General features: G+C 44.3%; 1 protein-coding gene across 1 annotated transcript in view; it reads right to left on the reverse strand.

Annotated features, from left to right (window-relative positions):
- PTPN13 (protein tyrosine phosphatase non-receptor type 13) overlaps positions 1 to 13,749 on the reverse strand; it is a 187,154-nt gene that overhangs the window by 116,712 nt on the left and 56,693 nt on the right.

Here is a 13,749-nt window from a genome sequence, read left to right on the forward strand (position 1 = left end):
TCGAGGATAGGGCAGTATAAAAATCGAAATAAATAAATAAATAAATAAATAAATAAATAAATAAATAAAGAAATAAAGAAAGAAATAAATAAATAAATAAATAAATAAATAAATAAATATGAAGAGTGAGGCCAAGGGTACCGTGATGTCGAAAAGGTTGGGAAACACTGCTCTAGTTTAAGAAGTCAGTGGCAAAATGACACAGTTCTTAGGCAAGTCTGGAAGAAAAACTGAGATGTGGCTAGAGTAGAAAAAGAAATAGTTTGAGTAGAATATCAGAATACAATTACGGTATACAGTCAGAATAATATCAAATACCCATATAGTACTCAAAATTAGAATGCTCAAATAAAATGCACAATACTCCAACGTTCACACACCCACTTGTGCAGCCTAAGAGAAATGGTCTGCAGCAGGGAAAGCTTAGGATATATTACATGTGTTGGATTGGGAATGGGGGAATATCTGGAGAGGTGCCAAAGCTCTAGACCAGGGGTGACAAACTCATTTGTTTTCAGGGCCAGATGTGATGTAACTGTAAGGTGACCAGATGGTCACCTTTGTGAACCGGGACGGGCGGGTAGGCGCGCGCAGCCGCAGGAGTGCACAGCCTTCTGGGGCGCTCCTGTGACAGGGCGGGAAACGGGAGCACCCCAGAAGGCCGTGCGCTCCTGCGGCTACGCGCGCGGGAGGCTGTCGCATTGTCTTGCGCCCCAGAAAGCAGTGTGGCAGCCTTTCAAAAACCGGGACACTTGAAAAAACCCGTGGGACGTGGGACAAATTGTTTTAAGGCGGGACTGTCCTGCCAAAAGCGAGACGTCTGGTCAGCCTACATAACTGTGACTTAGTGGACCCAGGACCCAAGTAAATGGTGGCTGCCTCGGCTGGCCCCAGAACAGCACTGGGGGGAGGTGTGTGTGTGTGCCTGGACTGGTGAGCCCACAATCGGGTGGGTTGGCTGCCTTGAGAGGGCTTATTAGGCCCATGAGACAGCTGAGGCAACTGAACCCACCAGGTCAGATCAGGAGCAGGGGAAGGTTGCCTCAGCTGGCTCACGGGCCTGATAAACCCCTTCAAGGGGCCGGCCCTCTGGTCACATGTTTGATTCTCCTGCTTTAGACTGTGGTCGTTTCCCCACTTACCTCGATCAAAGGTTGCTGTTGGTTTCCAGCTGCCAGAAACATTTCTGGTGGCCCTAGGGAGCCCTTCCTATGACCAAGCTTCCACGCTGGGTCACCAAAAGGCACCATTTTGAGGAGCCAGGAATGACACTGGCAAGGCTGGGAGGGGCTTAACATGGCAGCCGCCATGGCTGTAATTGTCGCACCCCTGTAGTGGTGAGAGTGTCAGGGGACCCCGCTGCCACTTGGGAGAGAAGCAGAGCAGCAGGTGGGGTGGGGGAAACGACCTGTGGTAAGGCTGCTGTTTCTAGCATTTCATCTACCAACTCAATTCCTATTATTTTAAAAATAGCCCCAAACTAGATTGGCAGGGCTTGTAGTGTGGCATATTTCCACCCACCCTCAATTCCCAACAGCTAAGAAGGCAGTCAGTATACCATGTACATTTTGAACAGATATAATGCCATTTTTCAACGAAGAATTAATGATTTTTTCTGTCATCTTGGTGCAATTACTCCAAACATCAATGGCAAAATATAGCTCTGCAAATTGGAAGGCCTTCCCTTGTTTGGATTCTCTCTTTCTCTTGGGAAAAAAAAGCTATGTTGCTCCTCTGCAAAACCAATTAAGGCAGTCTTATTATCAACAGGAATTCTTACAGAAAACTCGAAAGTTAATTGGTATAGCAGTGGAAATATGTGGCGAGGAAACCATTTGCGTTCTCTATAAGAACCCCCTTTCATGGTCTGTGAATAATATTGCCGCAAAGAAAAGCAAACATTGAGATGATTCAGCCTACATGTGACATTTTAAAACAGGAAATCTCCTACCCATAGAAGACACAAGAAACTTTCTGGAAGTACTATAACAAAACCATCAGTCATACCACAATGAAGTGTTTCACAATGCTGGAATTATCCACCTCTTCTGGGCACAAGATATTGCCCATTGTTGGGGCATGCAATGGACTCTTGATATCTGCTCATCAACTAAACATATATTGTCTACAGATATGTGCAGCAATTGCTCAAACAACCACCATATGTCTACTTTTCTCAGAAAGAGGAGGCGGAGAAGGAGGAGAATTTGAATTTATACCCCACATTTCTCTCCTGTAAGAAGTCACAAAGTGGCTTACAAAGTCCTTCCCTTCCCCAAGATCACCTTCCCTTCCTTTCCCCAAGCTCTTAACCGCTATACCACGCTGGCTTTCTTTTGTGACATTTTGCATTGTGACATTCTGCATTTTCCTGCCACCATCATCACCTTCAGTAGTCAGGTAAAAATGGAACATTAACATATTATCACGAGACAAGGTAAATTCTACACTAATGGGGAGAGGATGGAGGCAAGTCAGATTTGACTTGGCTGTTTTCTGTTGCAATGATATAATTATTGTAACATCTAATTTGACCCTTTACTATGCTTTGAATTTTATCCTGGTTTTTATTAACTGTTTGCCTTATATTTGTCTGATGCAAGGTAGGAATGGTGATTTCGGACAATATTTACATCCATTTTGTAAATGGCTATACATCACCATTTCCCTTTTTAGACTACAGCAGTGTGAATGTGAGCCTTAGACATTTCTTTCCTCACTCCATATTGCTAAAAGGTCAAGGGTTTTCCCCTCAGCCCATTCAGCCTGAAGACCTCGTTTCCATCTCAGGAGACAGACTGCAAGTTCCCCACTGTGACTGGAATTTAGCTGCTGATTAGCCCATTTGTCATTGTGTAGAAAGTTCAGAAGGAGGATAAGACAGGAAAAAGCATGGCAGACTTTTCAGTTGACAGTTTACCACAACAAAGTACCTCAACAGAAAACCACCACCACCACCACCACCACCAAGTTAAACAGGTTTTGTAAATAACAAGGCTTCATTAGCTGGAATAAGGCTTCATGATCTGCAAGAGCACAGTAACTTAGGCCCCTTCCGCACACGCAAAATAATGCGTTTTCAAACCACTTTCACAACTGTTTGCAAGTGGATTTTGCCATTCCGCACAGCTTCAAAGAGCACTGAAAGCAGTTTGAAAGTGCATTATTCTGCATGTGTGGAATGAGCCTTACTGTTATAAAATTTTACCATTACAAAAAACTAGATTTAAATCCAGTAGCAAGATACCTCAGAGGTGCTATTGCCCTTAGATCCAGCTGTTCTACTGCAGACCGACACAGCTACCCTTTGAAACTAACTTTAGGGCAGCCCAATCCAAAAGGGGAAGGAAGTAGAGCAGTGTCCAACTGCAACGCCACCATTTTGCCTCAGAAAAAGCAATCAGTGGTGTGGGCCCCAGGGGACTCGCTTTTTTAATACAACATGAATTCACCTTTAAAATGGCACTGCCATCTGTGGATCTGACCACAATGTCTAGTTTGGCCCAGCTGCTCCTATACTACAATGTCTAGTTTGGTCCAGCTGCTCCTGTACTACAAACAGAAATGCTACAAATTCCGACTGATTGTGCCACGTTGGCTCCTGCCATCTTAAAATATGATCTCTATATTCAAGACAAGGCACTTAAGGCAGTGGTGGGATCCAAAAATTTTAGTAACAGGTTCCCATGGTGGTGGGATTCAAACCGTGTATGAAGCGTACCGGGCTGGGCGGCAATGCATGGGGGCTTGGCCGGGCATCCTGGGTGGGGGCATTCCTGGCGAAGGTGGGTGGGTGACGAGCCGGGCCATGCTCGGGTCCCTGGGTAAAACGCAATGCACGCAGGCGCAGGCTGCCACGCACGCCGGTGCACCTCCTGCTAGACTGCTTCAAGTTCTGCTTGCTACTGCTGAGAGGAGGAGCGTAACTAAGGCAAAAATCACGTGGCAAAATCACCAATTAGTAACCCCCTCTCGGCACACACAAATAATTAGTAACCTACTCTCGGGAACCTGTGAGAACCTGCTGGATCCCACCTCTGACTTAAGGCCACTCCACACAAAATACATTGGAATCTGCCATTTTGAAAATTGAATGAGAACCAAGAAGAATGCCAGGATAGTTTATTTAAATTTCAAAGAGGGGGAGTAGAGAAGCATGTTTGGGGGGCCAGATAAGTCTTAAAAGTGGTACTGTAAATGCTTTTCAGTACTGCAAATTGAAAACAAGTACACAGGCACAATTGTATGCCAAAAGTCTTGAGAAATAAGCAGAGAGAGGGTCGTAACAACAACAGCGTAGGAGGGGGAGTAAAGAAACAACTCTGAAAATCTCTTCTCTTTCATTCACTCACAGATTTTGAAGGGGGGAGGGTATGAATGACTAAAGCTAATCACGAAAGCTAATCACAAACAGCCCATTCCAACATATAGAATATATACTCTATCACTTCTGTGTGTGGTACAGTTCTCCCTGCATACCGGGTTGGGCTCTCTAAAATGGATCTAACATGTTTTGGGGGTGGGTTCTATACGAACCTCTGCCCCCAAAACGGGTTTTTGCCTCCTTATCCCATTTTAGATTGGCTGTGTGGAATCTTCCCTTATGTCTAGATGTACCAGTGCAGACATATGTTGCCATGTTCAGATGCTCCTTTAAAAAAAAAAAAAAAACCACCCTAATTTTAGCAATTTAATATGTGGGGAAAAAACTAGGCTACAGTTTTTCTGATACACTACTTTTCTACATGGAGGGATTTATTCTGTAAGGAGGAATATTCATTCGTGTCTGAAATGGTACAGCCTGGACACAGGTTTGCGCCCTCGAGAAATACATCTGCCCCTGTGTTTGTCAAAGCTATCCCCTGCTGCTCCTTGTTAAGGATGTGGACAGATTGTACTCTGTAACGCAGCTGGACACAACTATATAACACACCCAAAGACACCTCTGCTTTTCCTTCCATGCTTTGCATCCTTAAAAGTAACAGAGGAAAAATAAAATGGGTTTAACATTTAGAACCTCCCACTCAAAGCAGCCTTTCGATGCCCAGACTCAGAGTAACAATATATGTGGATGCTCAGTGGATGCTCCTTGGGAATAATAATCACTTCTGTCTGAGCTCTCATACATTTGCTTTTGAACACCCCACCTCTGTATTTCTCTCCTCCACAATAAATCTTGCCCTTGCTAAACAGGAAAGGCAAAGATCTCCCTCAGCTCTACTCAAAATTTGGCACTGGGGGGGAGGGAGGAGTATTTCCACAAAAAGAGAAGTTTAATCTACTTTCCAGGACTACTCGGATTTTTGGGATGGTCATTTTCAGCAGTTCGCCATCAGATTGGTGAGCTAATTGCAAAACTATGCAGCCTGGTTAAAGCAACCTTGCGATTTCCAACAGCACTGCCAGAAAACGGCCAAGGACTGTGGTTTGTTTTGCTCCTACACAACTTGTTCTTGTGAGGGCAGCACAGCCCCATTGTTCTGGCAAATAGTCTGTATTAAAAAGGAGAGACTTGGTAGTGTGTTAAACAGTTCTGCCATGACGGTAACACTGAAGTATCCAAGACAACCTGTAAGTTCTGTGAACATCTTAAAGCACAGACATTACTGTGGATTACTGCTAGAACATGACCATACAGCCCAGAAACCACACAGCACCCCATTACTGTGGATGCTGCTAAACTTCATTATTGCAACTATCCCATTGATAGCCTTTAGAGAGCTAACGAAGTGTAGTGGTTAAGAGCAAGTGCACTCTAATCTGGAGAACCGGGTTTGATTCCCCGCTCTGCCACTTGAGTTGTGGAGGTTTATCTGGTGAATCAGATTAGCTTGTGCACTCCAACACATGCCAGCTGGGTGACCTTGGGCTAGTCACAGTTCTTCAGAGCTCTCTCAGCCCCACCCACCTCACAGGGTGTTTGTTGTGGGGGGGAGGGAAAGGAGATTGTAAGCCCCTTTGAGTCTCCTTACCGGAGTGAAAGGGTGGATATAAATCCAACTCTTCTTCTTTTCTCTTTAATCTTGAAGTCTCTTTCCTTTCCTGACACAGGAGAATTTTACACCAACCAACTGTCCCTCCCTTTGTGGTAGTTCTGTCATCCTTTCTACAAATTCTGGGAGTTTTCCTCAACCCAGTGCTTTTACCAAACCACATTTTCTTCAGAGAAAATACTACATGCTGATGTCTGGAAGCAAGACATGCTGCTTGCACAATCTGTATGGTGCCACAATTGATTGACTCTGCACTATGGAATGGAGAAGATTTGCAAATTTTATTTATAATTTCAAAATTTCATTCCAAATCAGGAGGCAGTTAACAATCAATTCCTTAAAACTATCATCCTAATACAACTGCACCAGCTGTGAACAAAACTTCGGTCCACTTCCATCAATCCCAAAATTGCTTAACAAAATTGCAACTCGGAAGTTCTTTATGATAATGCTCTCCACCCCCCCACCCCCCAAAAGGGGCGGGGGATGCCGGTTTCCCAAACATTTTCAAGGACAACACTTTCTGACTCATGACTTAAGTTTAATGACAATTCAGTTCAGTATGAAAGAGCCTGCAGAAGTATTTGATGTAGATAGTATTTGATATGGCATTTTAACTTGTTTATAGTGAATGTAATTTATTTACATTTTAATTTAAAGACAAACTTATTATATCAGTTTTAGTGTTTTAATTGTATGCAATATTTACCTTTTAGATTATTTATTTATTCTTTTTTGATGTTATAGCCAATGGCTCAAACAATAAAGACTACTTGGGTGCTGTGTGGTTTCCGGGCTGTATGGCCGTGTTCTAGCAGCATTCTCTCCTGACGTTTCGCCTGCATCTGTGGCTGGCATCTTCAGAGGATCAGATGATCACCACACAGCACCCAAGTGATTCCGGCCGTGAAAGCCTTCGACAATACAATAAAGACTACTACTACTCTCTGAATCAGGCTAGATCCAGAAAAAATTTTTTCCCGTGGCAGAATGGATCTGCCACTCATTGATGTCCATGAAATGTTGTTCCAGGGGATATGAGACTCCAGGAATGACATGAGGGGGTCTGGAACAGGAAGGAGGAATTGTAAAAATTGCCAATTTATTCTGGATCCAACTCTCCTCTGAAGCCCACTCTGTAACAGAGAATGCTCCCAGTAAAAGGAGTGAAGGGCAAAGATAGGAGAAGATTTTCCACAGCCTTAATCAAGCATGCAGGTTTAACCAAGAGAGAAGGTTCTTCAAATATGGCCCTTGGTTCTGAAGAACTTACAACCAAGCCCTGGCGCCTTGAATTGAGACCAAAAACCAATGGGAAAGCAAATGGTTTAAAACTAGCCAAAGGGTTTTCACAGGTGCAAAGATTTCTGCTCACAGGGCATCATTTTCCCACTCCCCCACCCCACCACAATACCCTAAAATACCTTGAAATCTTGTACCTGGGGGGGGGGGTTCCCCTTCTACCAATAACAGAGGATTGTGGGGACATTTTGGGCTGCCACAAGATGGGGAGACAGGAAAGATGTGGAAGAAGGCGAAATCCTTGAATCAATGGAAATGTCTAGTCTGGATGTGTCTATGTGTCTATGCGTCTATGATCACCTATACCTATTAACAAGCAGGCTATAGTGATTTGTACTAAATGAAGTTGCCATGTTGTCTCCAAGGGTAGTCCCACTACACACTGCATGCTACAGTACTCCAACCCTGTACACATGTTTACATTTTGAGTTCTGGAGGCCTACCACTTCATGCAGTGGAAACATGCCCTTGTATTTGTTAGTTTATTTCAATGCAATACCCAGGTCACCTCATTATGCACAAATTGGCTCAGGGTCCATTATTCAAAACTCCAAGTTCTTTACTGGGAAATGGGGGGAGAATGCTGCCTTCCAAGACAAAATATATTTGTCAGTCGGTATTCTGTGATTACTAAATCTCATCTATTGACTTGCACATACGCACGCACAGATGTCCACATACAGCAGCAGAAGCTACTTTGGAATTAGTACAAAAATGAAATAGACAACCCAAGGCAGAGTTAAACCTTTCTAAGTACACTGAAATGAACTTTACTTAGGATAACGCTGTAGAGCTTATATGACCTGAAGGGCAAAGCTTACTTTGCAAAGGATGAACCAATTGTCTTGCATTTCTTTATTATTGCATTCCACAACTAAGATTATTGTTTGTATAAACCCCTCTGGTCCATCAAATGAGAATTGGATTTCCCTAGAAAAATAAGTATCATACCTCTCACGCAACTGTCAAAGTAGGATTGATGCACAATTGCATCTTACCAAAAAATGCTCTTAAAACATTTTAGGTGTAGAGTTGTGAAGGACTGGTTGCACATAAACATACAATATGACTGGCTCTATAACTGCAGCTATTACACACATTGAGCTAATGAGTAAGAGAAGCTTCACCATCTATAAAAAGGGTTATTACCTGTGCATTTTTCAAACAGGGTAACTTCTATCTCATTTTCCCATGTCAAAGGTACTTTAATAGGATTAGACAAATATATGTTTCATCTCCTCTATTACCTGCCTTGGTTTCAAGATACTGGTACGTTTGCTTTCTGCTTTTCTTTTTATGAACTTTAGTGACACACTGCATTGTACTTATCAGAACCCACATATATCATGAAGGCAAGTTGCATGACATACAGAGATGTCTTCTATTTTTAGCTTCCATCGTCTCTGAAAGCTACCCAATTGAAATAGGCAACGCCAGATTTTTTTTTTTTTCTGGAGAATGAAAAGCAAAGATTTACTGTTCTACATGCATGTATGCCCGCACATCACTGGAAAGATTTGTTGCTTCTGACCTCATACAATACAATAATACAAGATACAGCATGCATGAACAGCTGATACACCCTGGGATTGACAAGTGCTAGCGTGAGTAATTAAAGCAGGTGGAATAATAGGACTGGCCTGGGATTGGCACTTCACAATGTACCAAAATTCATCTTTGGTGACATGAAGATTAAACTTCAACACACATAACTCCCTCCCTTTAGGTGCTGGAACCTTTAGGGCTCAGTTCAACCACCAACCTTTTCCTGCCTGTACTAACACAGGGCAATCTTATATTCCAATAGCGAAGTTGGCCTACTCTTTGGATACTTAAATCCAGCGACTGGAGCTGTGAACAGGCAAGACAGGTCTTTCTACAAGCCTGAAAAGGGCCCCATGTTTGCCAAAAAAAGTGAAATCTAAAAAAAAAACACCCCAAAATGATAAAATGAGCGCCTGTAGCTTTAACAAGTGGATTCTCTCAGTGGCTGCTGCTAGGCAACCACAACATTCTAAAAAGGCAGAGAAAGGGGGCATTGATCTTTTCCTGGCCTATTGTTGGCCTTTGAGGGAGGACTCATTGGGGCCAAGCCTGACCAAGGTTGCCAACTCTATGTTGGGAAATTCCTGGAGTTTTTGAGTAGGGCAGGGTTGGGGAGGGAAGAGCCGTCAGCCCAATATAATGCCAGAGTTCATCCCCCCAAAGCCATTTTTTCCAGGGAGAGGAGAACGATATAAGCTGCTTTGATCCGCATTGTGGAGGAAGGTGGGGTATAAATGAAGTAAAGAAAAAATAAATATAGCCGAACAAGGGAGGGAGATAGAAGGTAATGGTTGGTGAATGGATGAGAAGGAGACAATGAGGCAGCAGAAGGGAAGAGGATACGGGGGTAGCCAGGGGGCAGGAAAGAGGAAATAGTGTGGGGAGTGGGATACAGGGGAAAGTGAGGTGCCAACCCACAAGTCATTGAGGTTCCCTATCATCCAAGTGGTCCAGTAGCTGGCCCAGCACAACAGGGCCACGGTTTTCCTAGGTAGAGGTTGCTTGAGATGGGGAAGAGAAAGGGAAGGCAGAGGGGCGGATAAAGGTAGGGTGGCTGTTAGGTGGGAAGAAGATAGGGTCCCCGCTCCAGTTTATGAAACTCCAAGAGATTGGAGGGGGGTAAAGCCTGGAAGGGGCTAAGACAGGGCAGGGTGGGGTTTGAGGAAGGGAGAGACCTCTCAAGGGTATAATGCCAGACTCCACCCTCCAAAGCAACTCTTTCTCCTAGGGAAACCAGTTCACCTTGAGGAAAGTGGCAACTTTGGAATTATAGTATTATAGCATTATATCCAGTGGTGGGATTCAGCAGGTTCGCACCACTTCGGCAGAACCGAAGTGCTTGTAAACAACCAGTTGTTAAATTATTTGAATCCCACCACTGGAACCGGTTGTTAAATTATTTGAATCCCACCACTGATTATATCCCATTGAAGTCCTTCCCCTCCCAAACCCCACCTTCATCAGGTGCCACCCCAAAATCTCCAGGTAATACCCAACCTGGAGTTGGCAACCCTACATTATACCCTGCTGAGGTTGCTTCCCACTCCAAACCTCACCTTCCCTATATTCAGCCTGAAGCTGGTGACTCTAATGCAGAGAAGGAAGCACGAAAAGGGGAGAGACTGCAGGAGCTTCCGGGAAAGGGAAAGAGGCAATAGTGGGAGAGGAGAAAATGAGATGTCTCACACATGTCCTCGCAGGTTCCCACTAGTATCGACTAATACACTTGTAAATTAGAAATGAAAAACCTATCGCCTAGGAGCTGCAGGAATAGGATATTTAATGCCAGAAAAAATGAGGTAATTTTTTTTCCTGAAAAAATCAGAAAAATTAATACAAAATCAATATTGGAATGAAAGCCATGCAGTAACTGCGAACATCGGATACATGTCATGCTATTGTTCAGAGGTGGTGCCTGGGAACGCTGGCAGGCGCAATAAGTGCCTTTGTTCTTATCTCCTAGATCCCAGAATCGAGAATTAAGCAAGTACTTGACTAGCTTGAGGGCACTCTCACATAAAGTTCTAAAGAATTAGCATGATCCTCTCCTTTGTATTGTTCTACTTGCCACTTGAAACTTGCTAGAGAGCTTAAACAGAGATACCCAAAACGTTTTTTTAAATTATACAACAGATTTTAAATTTTCTTTAAAACTGTCTGCTATAGTAAGTTTCTTTTCTAAATTATCTGGATTGAAAATGGAGTTCAAACATCAGAGAAATGGAACTCATTTATGATAGGACAAAATATTTTTCTTTCAAAGAAAGGTGTGGGAAAACTGACAAAAGCCATCATGTAGCATAATAATGTGTGTTGGTGCTTGAATCAGGGACTGGCAAGTTACCACAGGTATTGCCTATTGGTCTATCTGGATCACCTTCTACTTCTGATCAGCCCGTCCTTCTGGTTGACGTGGTCTGTTTTTGTGGAGAAGGTAGCTTATATGTCAAAGTAAATGTCGAAGTAGCTATACTTCATATAATTGAAGAAAGTGCAGACTGAAGAAGAAAGGAATGCTGGGAAGGAGATTCCACAAACACCTACCAAGACTGTAGGTCAGTGGTGGTGAACCTATGGCACGGGTGCCAAAGGTGGCACTCAGAGCCCTCTCTGTGGGCACGCGCAAACAGAGTGCCCCCCCCCACATCTAGGCTGGCCTGGAACCGCTGGGCTCGATTATTAGCATTAAATCTAAGACCTAGTTTTGGGGAAGCAGTGTAGGTAACCCTGTTAAACACTGTTAAACCTCACTGATTTTCATGTGAAGAACTAAAACGCGATCCTTTACCTGGGAGTAAGCTCGGTTGCTGGCAATGGGGCTTGCTTCTGAGTAACCCCTCCTAGGGTCATGATTCACCCATTGGAAGAGCTGCTGCACATTGCTTCCAAAGCAAAGCTACACCAACTAACCACCAAACTTACCTCCTGTGCAACGCACTCAGAGTTTCCAACCATTTTTTCTGAACTAAAACCTCAGTATTCAGGTTAAATTGCTGTATTGGCACTTTGCGATAAATAAGTGGGTTTTGGGTTGCAATTTGGGCACTCGGTCTCGAAAAGGTTCGCCATCACTGCTGTAGGTGGTAAAAACGACCCTATTGGGACATAGGCCTAAACCTACCTAAAAATAAACAGCAGTCTTGTATATTATTTTGTGAAATAGTAAAATATTATGTTAAAATAATTAAGAAATTGAGGGTCAAATCAGACAAAACATTGGGAGTTCTGTGTAAGAAGTTCCCATGTCCCCCTTTTAAATAGCTAGTCCACAAGATGTTGATTTGAAATGTGGCCCTAGCACAGGGGTCAGATAGATCAATATTTCCCTCGCCTATATTTTTCTATGGAGGAGGGAAATTAGCAAAAATATATATAAATGTTTTCAAACAAATGTTGGAAGTGCGAGCACCATGGGGACATTTTATCATCTATGGTGGATTTGTGATAAGGCTAGAGAATTCTGGAGAATAACACATTGAAAAATCCAAAAGGTATTAAAGGTGAATGTACAAATGAGACCAGAAGCTTATTTGTTGGGACTTATGGCTGGAACTTTGGAAAGGAAACATGGATCTGTGTTTTTATATATGACAACAACAGCGAAACTGGAAGAGTCATCACTGTGTCAATACAACAGTCTAGGATTCAACTCTATGGTTTAATCCCTGAAGTTCCTGCTAGCTGGCAACCCTATGACCCAATCCAGCCCCTAGGAGTTGCTTATCAGCTCCTCAGCATAGCCTCTGATTCCAGGGAAACCCTGTATTATCCACTTTCACCAACATGAGCTGAGATCCAGGCAAAGGGCCCTTTAAGCCACTCTTGCTTCATCACTGTGACCAAAGGGAGTGGTACAGCTTGGCCATAAAAGCAGAGGTGGGATCCATGGTTCTCGTTGCGTCCCCAGAGTAGGCTACTAACCATTTCTGTACGAGAGGTGGTTAACAATTTGTAATTTTTCCATGTGATTTTTGCCTTAGTTACGCCCCTCCTTTCAGCAGTAGCGCGCAGACCTTGAAGCAGTCTAGCAGGAGGTGCACCGGCGCGCAAGTGGCAGGTGCCTGCTCCCCAAGGCATCTCGCTTCCCCCCCCAAGGACTGGCACAGCGGCTGCATCCTTGCCACAGCCCCACCCAGGAATGCCCCACCCCGGAATGCCCGGCCACGCCCCCGTCGTGCCCAGCCCAGCCCCATTGGTGCTATGCCACAGTTTGAATCCCACCACCATGGGAACCTGTTACTAAAAATTTTGGATCCCACCACTGCATAAAAGTGAAGCAAAGGAAGAATTATATGCCTATTCTCACAGATGTAGGGGGAGTTTAAGAGCTCTTTGTGTGTGTCTTGAATTGAGTGGTTCTACAAAAGTCTCTTTTACTGTTCATACTGAAGGAGGAGTAGATGACGCTTTGCTCAGTTCAAAATACGGCCCCCACTAAAAATTAGTGGCTGACATCGAGTCCAAGCAAGCAGACCTCTGCGCAGTTTCAGAAACATTTCTGAACCTGGATAACACTCACAGCCGGACAGGCCCCCTAAAGACAACAAAGTTTTATCCCAGGTCCAGCTTTTGGATGCCCTGAACTGGGTAGCCCAAGCTAACCCGATCTTGGCTGCTCAGGCCGCCCCCTCAGCGCCTCGCCTGTCGCTTGCCTCGCGCCCAGCGCGCAGCGCAGAGCAAGGCTCTTCCCTGCCTTCCAGGCAGGAGTTGGCAGTCCCAGGCCCCCCAGGACTGCAAGAAGACATACCCAACGACTGGAGTCGTTTCTCCCCGCACCAGCTTGTTACGCTTATGCGCTCTTCCATCAGGGAGGAGGTTTCCCATCAAATCCCCCCTCCCTTCCAGGCTAGAGAGAGCCATAGGCGTAGAGTTAGGTCCCGATCCAGGTCCCCCAGGCCCAGTCGGCCAG

This window comes from Sphaerodactylus townsendi, linkage group LG10 (assembly GCF_021028975.2).
Source record: "Sphaerodactylus townsendi isolate TG3544 linkage group LG10, MPM_Stown_v2.3, whole genome shotgun sequence".
NCBI lineage: Eukaryota > Metazoa > Chordata > Lepidosauria > Squamata > Sphaerodactylidae > Sphaerodactylus > Sphaerodactylus townsendi.